We start from the raw sequence: 15,061 nt of genomic DNA on the forward strand, positions 1-15,061 counted from the left end.
TGATTTGGCTAACCATTTTGGTTAAAGATAGACATCTTCTGGGGAGCCTGGCTGGCTCAGTCAGTAGAACATGGGTCTCTTGATCTCGGGGTTGCAAGTTCAAGCCCCAAGTTGAGTGTAGAGATTCCTTAAAAATAAAATCTTTCAAAATTATTTAAAAAATAATATAGATATTTTCCATAAATAGAGCTAAATTTGAAACCCAACGTTTTGACAAAATTATATTTGAAGTCGTCACAGGTGGGTTTGTCCAGAAGCAGATGAAGGCTAGGATAAAAGAAGTTTTCACTGGAATCAACACCTGTAGAGAAGAGGTTGAGGGAACAGGATTGAGCTTACAAAGTAGCTGAACAGTGATGCAGGCCCAACATTGCCTAGGTCAACCCAAGTGGGAATTCTGCAGCAAGACGTGTTCATCAAAGTTGTTGAGCATCACTCCAAAATGATGGGATGACCACACTACCCACCACTAGACAAGCCCTCCCTATGTGGTTCTGGATCTCTGTGTCTACCTCAAAAGCACTTACAAAATAAGTGCATTTTATAAAATAGAAAAAAATGTGTTAGCAAAGATGTAAAGATATGAATACTAAAATTTTGTTTTCCAATTCATTATAGTATGTTAAGTTAAACAAGGTGTCTCTAGGTAAAAACTTCACAGATAAAATAGTTATTTGTAAATCTTAGGAAAGTCTTTTGATATAAAGTAATAAATTATTTTTGCTTTCAATGGGCATTATCTTTTCCTTCCTTGAACTTATGAATGGCATAAGATTACTCAGTGATTTTATCAATAAAATATAAAATAGATTTTTAAAAATGATATGGAGTTTTATGTCATTTCAGTAATCAAGCATATGTATTAATGAATATAGAAAATAAATTATTTTGAATACTCATTTGTTTATTAATAGCTGCATGTCCAACAGGTTTTTGTTTTTTGTTTTTTGTTTTTTGTTTTTACTATTTAATGTTTAAAACTTATTTATGACATTTACTATATGTATGGTGTTTATTAACAATAATTGTAACAATACCTAAGACAGAATACATTTCTAATATTTAGAACCTATGGTCAGAGGAATTTCTTAAAAGTACCTTCTAAAATATTAGATATTAGATATACATATTTAATGGCTTAAGTAAACTTTACAGCATAAAAATACATTGAGGGTAAAATTTCAGTGGAGATGGTAATGGAAATATGAACTGAAAATAGTTTAGATATGAAATTAAATGTTAAAATAAAGCTTGTTCATCTATTTTTCATATATCACTGTGGGTTTATAGTAATTATGATTAGGTTCCATTGACTATATTTTAAGAAATAATATAACAATTTTATTTGAAAAGATTAATGCTTATTTTATAATAGAAACATATAGTTCCTCAACATTTAATAATGAAAAATTGTAGAGGTCAATTTACAAATATGAGAGGAGGTACGTAATTTTCAAATTGCTTTCAAAGGGTATCAGGAAAATCACCAACTAGACAGAGCACTGGGAACAGGCGAGGTGGACTCTTTACTACTTACCATCTGCCTCCTTAGCCCTTCTCTAGATAAGTGGACTTCATGATGATGATGTCTGACCATGCTCATCATTTCCCAGGTCAGGAGAGGGCCCACAATGGCCAGAAAGATAATGAGACACCTCCCCTCCCCAGTACTTTAGACTTTTTTCCTAAACACTGACTCCCAGAGTCATAGCACGGAAGGGTACAAGCCTATTTCAGCAATTTTTCAAGTTTCATTTAATTCACAGTAAAGAAAAAAAAAATCTTCTACTAAGTGCTTTCACTGATCTTCTTAACTTTGAATGAAATCTGAAAAAGGCAGAATAATGGCTTTCAAATATTTCTATAACCCAATCCTTAGAATCTGCAACTGCATTGCATGACAAAAAGGATTTTGCTGATGTGATTAGGATTATGGATTTTAAAATAGGAAGATCATCCTGGATTATCCAAGATAACCCAGTCTGATCACAGGAGCCCTTAGAAGCCTAGAACTTTCTCCAGCTGGAAGCAGAAAGAGATGTAGCAAAAGAGAAAGTCGGAGAGATTTTAAGTGTGCATCTGAGATATGGGTCTACATGGAGGAACAAGAGAGGCCTCCTCTAGGAGCTGAGGGCTTTGTCAGCTGGACAGCCAGCAAGGAAAATGGGACCTCAGTCCATTCACAGCAAGGAACTGAATTTTGCCATCAACCAGAACGAGCTTGGAGGCAGATTTTTCCCCAGAACCTCCCATAAGTGCACAGCCAGTGGACACTTTGAGATTGTTCTTGGGAGACCTGGGGCAGAGGATCCAGTGGAGACTTGCTGTGCCCAGATTTCTGACACACAGATACTGTGAGATAGTAAACAGGTCCTGTTTTAAGCTATTAAATCAGGGCTGATTTATTCCATGGCAATAGAAAACGAATGCAAAATTCAATTTTCTGCAGAACCTTGTATTACACGGGCCCTTACCTTTCACCTTCGGCCACTGCCCCCTTGTAGTTTTGGGTTCTCTTGCTTCCTCATTCTGAAAACTGCCTTCTGACAGTTCACAGAAGTCTCTGGATCCACCCCTCCCCCATCAAGGGTGCTTAAATTTCCTATTCCTGCCAGCTCTCTATTCCCATTTCCTCTTTCCCACTGTTGCCATCACACTTCTGCATGACCCACTTCTGTTCATCCTAAATACCCACTTCCTCCTTGCTCAGGAGGGCATCTCCTTATGCCCCATCCAAAGTCCAAAGTAGGACATCTCTTCACTAGATTTCTTCACCCCCTGAGAGAAGGGGTTATGTCTAGTTTGTCACAAGTGCTTATCAGACTAATTGGTATGTCATCAGTGATCAATAAATACTTGCTCAACAAACATATGAATAAAAGAGTAAATTATACTATCGGTGAGACTTACAACAGCTTTAGCCTTTTGGGAGCATTATGAAGAGTAAGGAGCAAAGAGCATGGCCACTCAAGGTCCCAGATCTCAGGAGCACTCCCTCTCTGAGGACTCTGCCTATCCTGCTCTCTCCATGTGTTAAACATTCATCAACTGGGCAAAGCCTCTCCTACATCACCTACTTTATCTTCCCAAAGTCCCTCCATTAAACTCTCTTTTGGAATCATGTAATGCAAAAATGTCTTTTTGTCATTTACCATTGCAAATGAAAATTAACACTGGTATAGTACTGTGTAATTTACAAAGCATTTTAAGAGAATGCTCTTAAACATTTGACATCCTGAGGTACCTGAGTAGCTCAGTTGGTTAAGCGTCTGCCTTTGGCTTAGGTAGTGATCCCAGGGTCCAGGGATCGAGCCCTGCATCAGGCTCCCTGCTCAGAGGGAAGTCTGCTTCTCCCTCTGCCCCTCCCCCTGCTCCTGCTCTCTCTCTCTCTTTCTCTCTCTCTCTATCAAATAAATAAAATTTTTAAAAAATTGGACAACCTATCACAGAATGGAATAGGGCAAATCTACAAACATCCCTTGACTTTCTGATGTCTGTATTCCTTGTACTCAACACAGTGCCAACCACACCCCAGGGTTTTATTTACCAACTACATCCAGTGGACTCACACGTGTTTATTATCTCCGATCTAGACCTTCCTCCAAGGCCTATATCAGAGATCCTGGATGGTTACCAACACAAATTCAACTCCCGCTCTGTTTAACTGTTGCCTCTCCAGTTTTCCTTAATTGAAGAATGGTGAGAACAGGACACATGACTTCTCAACACATCAGTCCCATAGGAAGGGTGGAGCCAGACATTTTCTAAGGGTGATATTTCTTTTAAAGGTTTGTAGAACTGAAATACAAGCAAGTGCAATGGGTTGATGTACTTGTAGAGGCTCTAGATATGCACCGCTCTTCCATCAGTCTCCATCATATTTTGCCCTGATCCATTCTTCCAGGATGCTAGTGTCTAAAATTAACCACCTCACATCCATTCCCTTGGCTTAGGATTTGTCACCTGTTAAAGAATAAATAATTCAGGAAAAGGTAACTTAGTTTCTGTTAATAATCTATTCCTTAGAATCCATTTGTTATCAATTTATTCTTTAGATTGAAATCACCTTGATTACAATCTAGATCTTCCATTTTGCTATTTGATCAGGGTCACATCCTGTAGTCATGCTAAGTCTTCGTTTTCTCAGTTGGAAAATGGAGGTAATTTTAGAACCTACATTTTAGATTGTGGAGAGCCTTACATGAGAAAATACATTTTAAAGCATTGAACAGAGGGCCCAGTATATCATATATGTTCAGTGAACTCCACATTGTGCAACATCTTTGTTTATTTTATTCACTGTTGTTTCTAAGAAAACAGCACAGTGCTCAGCACATAGAATGCACTCAGAATAATACAAGAATGGGTAAATGAATCATAGGATTATGTCACTTTTAGACATGGTTTTGCAAAGAAAAGAAAAACAATAAAACAGCAAACACAATTGTAACTGGACAGTTTACAGAAGGAGCAAAGCGCAGAACCAAAAGGAAAACCTACACACAACTGCATAGATATCACCTATTTCCTGAAGCTTCCAAAGACTGCCTCCAGAAATGTAATCAGAAATGCAGCCTCCTATGTGTACTCTGAGAGGGATCTGTGCCTGTCATTTTCTTCTGTGCTGGATTCTTTCTTGCTATTTATTTGTTTTGACATAAACAGGAGCAATCTTGCAAGATAAATATTGTGCCACACAGGCAGAAGGCTGTCAAAATAAATAAATAAATAAAAAGCCGCTCTGAAAAATCCAGAGCCATGGATTCGGTGGCTCTGTGGAACAGGCAGCTTGAGCAACGCGCTCCTCTCGTCACTCTCTGCATGTCTTTCCAATTTAGTCAAGTTGTTTACCTTGGAAAGGAAGATCATATTGTGTTTTATAGGGAATGATTCATATTCTGAGCAAACAGTGACACCACGTTGTGATCTGCTAGCCACATTGTCTCAGACAGGGGTTACAGGTCTATATTAGGGCACTGACTTCATATATTGGGAAATAGAAATGACAAATGTGGTTTTTCACTACCATGGCTTGAAGGCACAACACAATGGAGATTTTTCGTGCAGCACATTGGAGTCAACAAGGTTCCATGCTCCCTGCCCCTCCATATGGGAAATAGGAAAAAAAAAATGAGGGATCAGAGGAAGGTACATCTAAAAATACAAAGCCACTGTTAAACAGATTTAAAGCTCTAGAAAGATCACCATGTAAAAATGGTTTCTCAGAGTGTGGTACAATGCCACTGGCATTAGAATCACTCATTTGTTAAAACTCAGGTTCCTGGGTCCCATCCCAGAAATATTGTATCTGTATCCATTGGGATTGAACCTGGGAATCTATACTCTAACAATCTCCCCAAGGAATTCTTTTGTACTCTAAAATTAAACAACCACTGATATAAAATACCTCTAACTTAAGAACATGGAGATATTGGGGGAAAAACCCACACTATTTCATACTTATCCACAATTACTAATTACAATTACTAATTACTAATGAGATGTGTCTACCTATTGGTCACTGCACAATTTTCCAACCTTGGAATCAGACTGGAAACCACCACCACCCTCATTTCCTGTTACACATTAATTTACACAGGGTACTCACTTTTTAATCACAGTAACCACCAAGGACTTAACTTCTCAAAGAAATTATGTCATTGAAAGGAATGTAGTACAGCTAATGTTGAAACTGTGAACCACCTTGAAGTAGTATTGTGTAACAAATTACAAGTATTATGATTTCCCTCAAATATTTAAACTATCCCAGCAACACTACTATGAGTTCACTGGAAAAACCTAGGTTCTTTTTCTCACCATAAGAAGAGAAAGGGACACCAGAGATAACCTTCTCTCCACATGCACAGAGAATAGCCCAGTAGAGGACACAGTGAGAAGGGGGCCATCTGCGAACCAGGAAGAGAGGTCACACCAGAAACCAACCCTGATGTTAACTTGCTCTTGGATTTTCAGCCTATAGAACCGTGAGAAAATAAATTCTTTAAGCCATCCAATCTTTGGTATTCTGTTTGGCAGCCCAAGCTTCTAATACACCTTGAATATCCAAGGCAGAAAATGTTGCCACTATGAAATTAGAGAAGGAGAAGTATGAACAGAACCCAGCATGAGCTCTTGATATTATGAGCCCTTTGCTAAAGCTTAATGAAAATTACCATTGCTCTGACAGAACTACCAGGAGCTCAGACTACTTAGAAAAGAACAACATATGGACTTCCTTACTAGGTAAGACTCCCGACTAGCTGAAGTGCTCATAAAAAACAAGAGAAAAAAAAAATAATGATTTGACGATGAAGGAAGTCATTGATAGGCTGCAGGAAGAAGAACTGTAACCTGTTATGTCTTTGTTTGTTATACTACTTGATCAGGTAAGCCTTCTCAAAAAGTCACCTTATCTTAGCATGGTCTAAGTGCAGTGATATTCTTTTTTTTCAATTTTATTTTATTATGTTATGTTAGTCACCATACATTACATGTTTAGTTTTTGATGTAGTGTTCCATGATCCATTGTTTGCGTATAACACCCAGTGCCCCATTCAGTACGTGCCCTCCTTAATACCCATCACCGGGCTAAGCCATCCCCCCAACCCCCTCCCCTTTAAACCCCTCAGTTTGTTTCTCAGAGTCCATAGTCTCTCATGGTTCGTCTCCCCCTCCAATTTCCCCCCCTTCATTTTTCCCTTCCTACTATTTTCTTTTTTTTTTTTAACATATAATGTATTATTTGTTTCAGAGGTACAGGTCTGTGATTCATCAGTCTTACACAATTCACAGCATTCACCATAGCACATACCTTCCCCAATGTCCATCACCCAGCCACCCCATCCCTCCCACCCCCCACCACTCCAGCAACCCTCAGTTTGTTTCCTGAGATTAAGAATTCCTCATATCAGTGAGATCATATGATACATGTCTTTCTCTGATTGAATTATTTAGCTTAGCATAATACCCTCTAGTTCCATCCACGTCGTTGCAAATGGCAAGATTTCGTGGTTTTTTTATGGCTGCATAATATTCCATTGTGTATATATATACATACATATATATATATATATATATATATCACATCTTTATCCATTCATCTGTTGATGGACATCTTGGCTCTTTCTATAGTTTGGCTATTGTGGACATTGCTGCTATAAACATTGGGGTGCACATACCCCTTCGGATCACTACATTTGTATCTTTGGGGTAAATACCCAGTAGTACAATTGCTGGGTCGTAGGGTAGCTCTATTTTCAACTTTTTGAGGAACCTCCATACTGTTTTCCAGTGTGGCTAAGTGCAGTAATATTCTTTAACCACAGATTCCACTTCCGTTGCTTTGAGGGTTAAGATGTGTGGAACAAATCCTTGGAAAATGCTTAGAAGTCTTCAGATGAATGAAAACTTTGTGTGCACACAGTCAGAAATTTCTGGATCTTCCTTGGGGTTTCCTGGGATGTTGTGACATCTTACACAGCAACTGCTGTGACTTTTGCATTTCACCTTATAATAATCTTCACCAAATGACTAGAGACTTGGCTTCAAATGGCTCCTTCTTTTAGTTTCTTCTGAATACTTTGCTTGGAGTCGTTAACCCATAACAACAGCAATAAAAGTAAATTGACTACTCCCTAGGGTGCATATTTGTAGTAGATTCCAGTAATACAAAGACAAGAACATTCTTTAAGCACTAATGTCCTGCTTTTTCATGCTTTTATAGGTTCTGTTATTGATTTGTTTATATTCTATTTGCTTGTTAATGGTTTAGATATACATTGAATAGTATCTAACACACCATTATCATACTTAACTCTTTTTTTTTTCCTTTTATTTGTAGCAATATCTGGGATTTCTTATGAAGAATCAGATGGGGATACAAGTAGTTTATCTTTAGCAATGATGAAGATGGATATTTACTGGAGTATATAAAAATGGACAGACAGGGAAACTAAAATGTTGAGATAAACTAGGATTTAAGCCATTGCTTTAGACAAGCTATAAAATGTTATTAAGGATTTGCTACAGAAACAAAAGAAAACTGCTGTTTCTAATTCTTTCTTGGCTTAATCATCCAAAAGTTTAATAAGCTGTGTACCTAAATGGGAGATGGATTTTACAATTTGGGACTAACAGTATGTTTATATATCCCTTCTGTTCCTCCTTTGCAACTGAAACTACAGATCTGTCATTTTAATTGGGCTTCAGATGGACACAAACTCTTCACTTTCTTCAAAAATTGATTTTTTTAAAATAATCAGGTGAAACAGTTGCCATAGTTGCACAACATTTTCAGTTACTCAAGGATTTATAATATTAAGGCCTGGAACATGTCTCTTTTGTCTTTTTATTCTTCACTGGTCCAATCATGATGCCTTAACCAAAGTTGGGCAATTTAGTTGAATACTCAGAGATGACTTTCCCTATTTGCTCAATTCTAATATGAATGTGTTTTCCTGTTTTATCAGGAACTATGTATATTTAATTATTATAAGTTTTCCCCCAAAGTATATTAATGAATCAATTGCTTCTTAAAATTGATAATGTCTTAGAATAGGAGAAGAATGGAATCTGGAAAGACAAAAATTCTTTCATTCTTTTACATCACTCTACCATCTCAAGATCAAGTTGAAATATTTCTCTTTCATAATACAGTAAAAATATTTATTGAGCCCTTTCCGCCTGCCAGACACTGTGCTATATTTGTTCTTGACTAGGAACTTTTTTTCTTCAATTTAATTTGAATGCTTAGTTTTGTTTTTTTATGTTTTTAAGGTGAAAAAATACTTCTCATAAGATCTTTTCCCTCTTTCTTTCTTTCTTTCTCTTTCTTTCTTTCTTCCTTTCCTTCCTTCCTTCCTTCCTTCCTTCCTTCCTTTTCTTTCTTGAACATTCTCCAAAATTGGCGACACCAAATCATTCAATGCCAGATTTCCTTGACCCTTGACTTTTGTCAGTCAGTCTGGATTCTTTGAAGACCCAGTCCCAATGGCTTTTTAAAACCCGTGAAAAGCTCATGCAGAAAGCACTTACTCTGAAGCTGCCGTGATGTGGGAAGGTCCCACTCTACAACAGAGCCAATCATTCCTGCAGCTTGACAAATGAAGGAAGAGGGCTCTTGTAAGTACAGTAGACTATTCATCCATATCTCTGAGCTACAGGCTTTGTAGCATTTTGTGCTGCCTCAAATAAGAAGCAACCAATATCCTGGAAACAACTGCTTAAAATAATCTGAAACATCTGCATCAAAACATTTTAGTTTTTACCTTCCTTGGCCACCCTTTTTAGGTTATCTATATTCTCTTAGTCTTACTGCACCCATATTAAATGTTATAGCAAAAGGAATGGAAAGTAAAAAGATATGTGTATCTCAAAGGGATGGATTTGATTCTCTCACAAAGATGAGATGCCACCATGACATGGTACTTGTAAGTTACAGCTCCATAATCGCTGGGCCACTTAACTAACTGTAACCTTGGGTAAGTCACCCCATTATGCAACCTCTCTGTATTTCACTCTTGATATTTAGAACATTGGACAATAATTCCTTCTTGACAGAGATGTGAAGGTTAGGTAAGATGAAGAGATGATGCATACAAAGTGTTCCATAAAATAAATGAGTAGTACATGCTCAATAAACACGGTTGGATTTTAGCTACCTCATCTCTTTCTGCTAAATGTCCTGTAAGTTACCATCCAAAAGTAGCTTAAACTAAGGACTCTATCAATAAGATAGTGATTTTCTTTAGCTGATTGCAAGGACTATGTTTTCACAAATCTTTCTCTGTCCCCACACATATGCATGCACGCATATGTGCGCACACACCCACACACACACACAGATAATGATAGCACCTAAATTAAAATTTCACCTTATAATTTAATAAAATTTATCAAAAAGCCAACTGACATAGGGGCGCCTGGGTGGCTCAGTCATTAAGCGTCTGCCTTCGGCTCAGGTCATGATCCCAGGGTCCTGGGATTGAGCCCCGCATCGGGATCCCAGCTCGTCAGGAAGCGTGCTTCTCCCTCTCCCACTCCCCCTGCTTGTGTTCCTTCTCTCACTGTGTCTCTCTCTGTCAAATAAATAAATAAAATCTTTAAAAACAAAAAAAGCCAACTGACATAAATACTAAATAATATTCAAAATTATTAGTTTACAGCATTATAATTAGGCTTTTTTTTTAACTTGTAGCAAGAATTACTATCAAACTCCACTCATTGGACCATAGACCCTTGTGGTGTAAGCAAAAGCCTTGCCTCTCATATAGCACACTACTATAGTTAGGTATTTTATAAGCAGCAGACCTGCCCTTGATTTGCCTCTGTCTGAAATTTTCTGGATTCTACATCTATTCCTCCATTCATTACTTCATCTGATTACTCATTCATACACTAATTCATTTATTTATTCATTCACTTATCTATTTAAATATTATTAGAGTATGTGGCTTTATCCTCTCCAGCAATATTTTTTTTATTTAAATATTTTATAAAAATTTTTCTAGTTTTCTGTTTGTGGTCTAATATTTAGCGTTTATCATTACCCAAATTTTGTGTGTGCAGTGTCTGCATTGCAATATTGTTTGCACACAGGAAAATTAAAATTACATATATAGTTCTATGTTCTAAACCCAGTACTACTCAGGAACCTCAGTGAGACTGGAGATTAAGCTCTTCAGAATCCTCTACAATATGAATTCTTATTGCCTATTAAATGCTTCTCATTTCCACTCTGCACAAAGGATCCTTCTGAAGACATGCTATCTTCCTCTCCTTGGGTATGCCAGATAACTAGAGTGGTCAGGAAGTCCTCCTCAGATGTAGATGGCCTATCTTTGGATCTATAATATGATCTGTCTGAGACTATCTCACAAACAAATAAGGTAATATATTTTGGGTCAGTATTAGGAAGAATGCTGTAAAATGCCAAATGCAAAGTGCCTCTTGAGGAATAGGTTTAAGCAGAGCCTGGGATATAATTCATCAGGGGTATTGGAGGCAAATTTTGGAGAACAATTAAACTAGACAACAGGTATGGCCCATCTTTCTTGGGTATTTTGTTGTTTCAAATACTCCCATGTATGGAAACCTAGCAGTTAGAGAATTGGGTAAGAACAAGATCTAGGTATCAGATATGTATTAATTTGTGATCAAAAAGAAGAAAATATTTTAGGTTGGAGGCAATAAGGGGCTTGACATTTGTTCCAGCTGGGATGTAAGGGAGGTATCAACCCAATCCAAGGTGAGGATAGCCCAAGACAGAAGACAAGGATAAGCTTCCTCTCACCTGTGCCTCACTGCCTAAGGAACCAGCAGTCATGCCCAGCTAAGTGCTTTACAAAGAGCTGCTTTAGGGTTTGTTACCTCTCTGAAGCATAAACCAGAGTGAAACAAAAGGAGTGAAATATTTTGACCTAAAAATGAATGAATCTTTGGTTTTGTTTCCTTTTTTTTTTTTAGAGTATTGTGGGTTTCCTCATGTTCACCAAATAATCAGCTTCATTCTTTTCCTGAGTAAAGTGTACTTTGAGGTTGTATTGCATGATATCATCACTCTTTCAGGTAAAATGTAATCATTCATTCACTTGGACAATGTTCATTGATTCCTGACTATGTGCCAAGCACATCTCTACATGCTGGGGGAGAAAAGATAAATTGGACATGTCTCTGACTTGCAGAACCAACCTCTCAGACTTGTGAAAGTTAGTCATGTTAAAAAAAAAAAAAGATGAATAGCAATACAGCATGATAAGTGCTGTAATTGAACTATAAAGAAAAATGGAACTTCTAAAGAATCAATTCTTCACCAACAAGCTACTTCCCAAGAAAAAATGTTACTCTAAATAGATATTTAAATTGCTTAACTTACTGAAGAAGTTTTAGGGGCAACAAATATAAAAATCATCTTACATTTCTGGAAGAAACCCAAATTGTTTACTGTTAAGATGCTTTTATGTTTCTGTTTTGTTTTTTGTTTTTTTTTTTTTAAGATAGACGCAACTTTCCATTACTGTAATGGCTTCATTAGAGTAAAAAAAAAAATCATACCTACTTGAGGTTAAATTGAGTTGGTTTTCCATAATAATTCATATTATCAGTTATTATTTTTCCAACTATAGGAAATGAAACTAACTCTTATGTATCTCTTAAGTATTCTCTATTGGATACATCTCCCTTAATAACTTACTAAAAATACTGTGAAATTAGTGCCTCTTCCAAAATCAAAAAGGCTGTAATTTCCAAATTCCTGAAAAGGAGGGTAGTGAGGAACAAGAGGATAGGACTGCTCATGTTATTGAAGAAAAAATTTGAAATGTAAAGGTGGATATTTTTTGAAACCCATGGATGGAGGAACTTCAAAAGAAAAGCCAACATTTTTTAACATTATTAATGTAAATTAAAAATTGACATCACCAATATCCAACTTCTAGGTACCTGATCTTAGGTATTGCTGACAAAATATTCCTTGGATTTCTAACGAAGAGTATATGTTTTGTTATCTTTTTGGTTCCCTTTGTTAATTTAAAAAACTCAGACTCAACCTATGACAGTTGTCACTGGATTATTAGAGTTCTGATATTAAAAGTTATTTTCCGGTGGATTTGAGGAAGAAGGCCTTCTGACTGATGTGGATGTTTCTGCAACTTCTTGGAATCATTAAAATGCAGAGTAAACACCAGGATGATTTATGCAAATGCAAACAAAGGAAAACATTTTCTTAATGACACCTCAAAACCTTATCCAGTTGAAATTTTGTTTAAGATTAAATAATGGGTGCTTTATTTAGATTAATTAGCAAGAAGATCACAGTAGTCAATAGGCAACTGAAAGATGCCATCTGTTCCCTTTTCCAGTTGTATCTATGAGCTTTGCATTGGTGTACCAGGGAACATGGGAGAATTAATTAGGCAGCAAATGAAATTTTCTCACAGATGGCACCCATTTACTTCTTGCAAATGCATACCAGCAAATTTGTGTGCCTTTGCTTTAATCTTGTTTGTCTCCTTCAAAGTTTTGAAGGACCACTGGCATCTGACCATCAGTTAGTTGACTCTTTTAAAAAAGTACAAGAATGTAGGGAACATGTAGAGCTTAGCCTCAAAAAAAAAAAAAAAAGTCTTGTTGGAAATAACATCATGAGAACTTCATAAAGACTTAACATCTCTCTTTGGTAAGAGTTTAATCAAGCTGTTTGTTTTTAGCCCGAGATTGTTGCTTTTTGTCTCTTTTTGTGTGGCTTTTAGAGTACAATAAGAATTCTTGTTCGAATCTCCTTGCATATCAATACAGAGATCTGACTTGTTTTATAAAAGCTGCTTTCCAAAGGTTGTGGTGACATAATTTACATAACACCTTTTTTAAATGTGGCTCTAAATATTTGTGAATCACTGAAGGAAATAATATAGGAAGATGACTGGACTCAGTTTTATTTTATTTTATTTTTGTACCTCTGCTTCTTCAGAGGTACAAGCTTGTGGTTTGAAGAAAACTATTGTTCCGTCAAATATCCCCTATTGGAAGAGCACTGTCACCTGACAGTCTTTCTCTGATCTCTCCATCAATCTTCTGGAAATGGTACTCTAAATTCTCCTGCTCAAACTTAGAATATTCCAGTCATCCCTTAACCTACTAAAATTGGACTTATGTCCATACCAGTCCACAGAATTTCTCTTTCAAAAGTCTTGAATGATTTCTTAATTTTTAAGTGCCCTGGTTCCTTCCTCTCTATAGCATTTTAACACGATTCACTCACTCTTTAACTTCAAGATACCATTTTCTTCCACTGTGTCTTTTACCAACCCAAGTGGTGTTTTTACATGTCTGTTTGGTTCTTCTTTTAACCCTAGGACATGTACACTTAGGAATTTTTTTAAAGATTTTATTTATTTATTTGAGAGAGAGGGAGAGCACGGAGCACAGAAGCAGGGGGAGGGGCAGAGGGAGAAGCAGACTCCCCACTGAGCAGGGAGCCTGACGCTGGGCTTGATCCCAGTACCTGGAGATCATGACCTGAGCCAAAGGCAGATGCTCAACTGACTGAGCCACCAGGTGCCCCTACTTCTTAGGAATTTTTTCACACTTTGCATGAGGGGCAGAATTTTAAAGATGCCCCTCAAGACTCCTGTCTACTGGTTATTCAGTCAAACTCTATTCTAGGTACTGCTGTAAAGGGACTTTACAGATGTAATTACAGTTACTAACCAGCTGACTTTGATTACCCTGGATTATCTGGGTGAAACCAATGTAATTAATCATATGAGCCCTTAACAGTATAAAATAAAGATGGGAGATTCCATTAGGGAGACGTTGTGGAAGAACGTGCAAGGGGGATGCTGTGGCAGAAGGGGAAGTCAGAGAGGTCCAAGTAAGAAAAAGAGTCAACATGGCATTTCTTGTTTTGAGAGGTCAGGACCCCTATGCTGAGACTGGAGAGAAGCCTCTTGGAGTTACAGCATCCCCTGACTGTCAGACAGCATGAAAAGATGTTGTCATCTTTTACTTTCTCAATCCTGAAACTGCAAGGAACTGGAATCTGCCAAAACTTGAATGAACGAGGAAATGGATTCTTCCCAGAACCTCTCTCTCAATAAGAGACCAGACAGCCACCACCTTAATTTCCACCATGTGCAACCCAGAGCCAGTCAAGCCAATCTGGACCTCTGAACTTCAGACCTGTAAGATAATAAATTTGGCTTGTTTTGAGCCACTAAGTTTATGGTAACTTATTATGGCAGCTATAGAAAAATGATTTATTCTCCTTGACTGAAATGTGTACTTCTTAACTTTGTTCACTTATGCTAATTATCCCACATATATCTCTATCTTCTCTGTTTTAGTGAGCTCCAGAAACATATGTGCAGTGTCCAAATGTCCTGCAGACACCTCAAACTCATCGGAGTCTAAAGTAACATATCATTTTCTCTCCACAACCTGTATCTCATCTGTATTTCCCACTTAAACCAATGTATCACCATCCGCCTGTCTTGTGAATCATTCTCTATCCCTTACTATTCCCCACAGCCCTCATCCAGTTGGTCACCATTCATTCAATACTGAG

General features: G+C 37.2%; 1 pseudogene; it reads right to left on the reverse strand.

Moving 5' to 3' along the window:
• Positions 1–10,187: 10,187 nt before the first annotated feature.
• Positions 10,188–10,326, reverse strand: LOC118554240 (small nucleolar RNA SNORA62/SNORA6 family; annotated as a pseudogene).
• Between the last annotated feature and the right edge of the window lie 4,735 nt (positions 10,327–15,061).

The sequence above is a fragment of the Halichoerus grypus genome, chromosome 8 (assembly GCF_964656455.1).
Source record: "Halichoerus grypus chromosome 8, mHalGry1.hap1.1, whole genome shotgun sequence".
In the NCBI taxonomy this organism is placed as follows: domain Eukaryota; kingdom Metazoa; phylum Chordata; class Mammalia; order Carnivora; family Phocidae; genus Halichoerus; species Halichoerus grypus.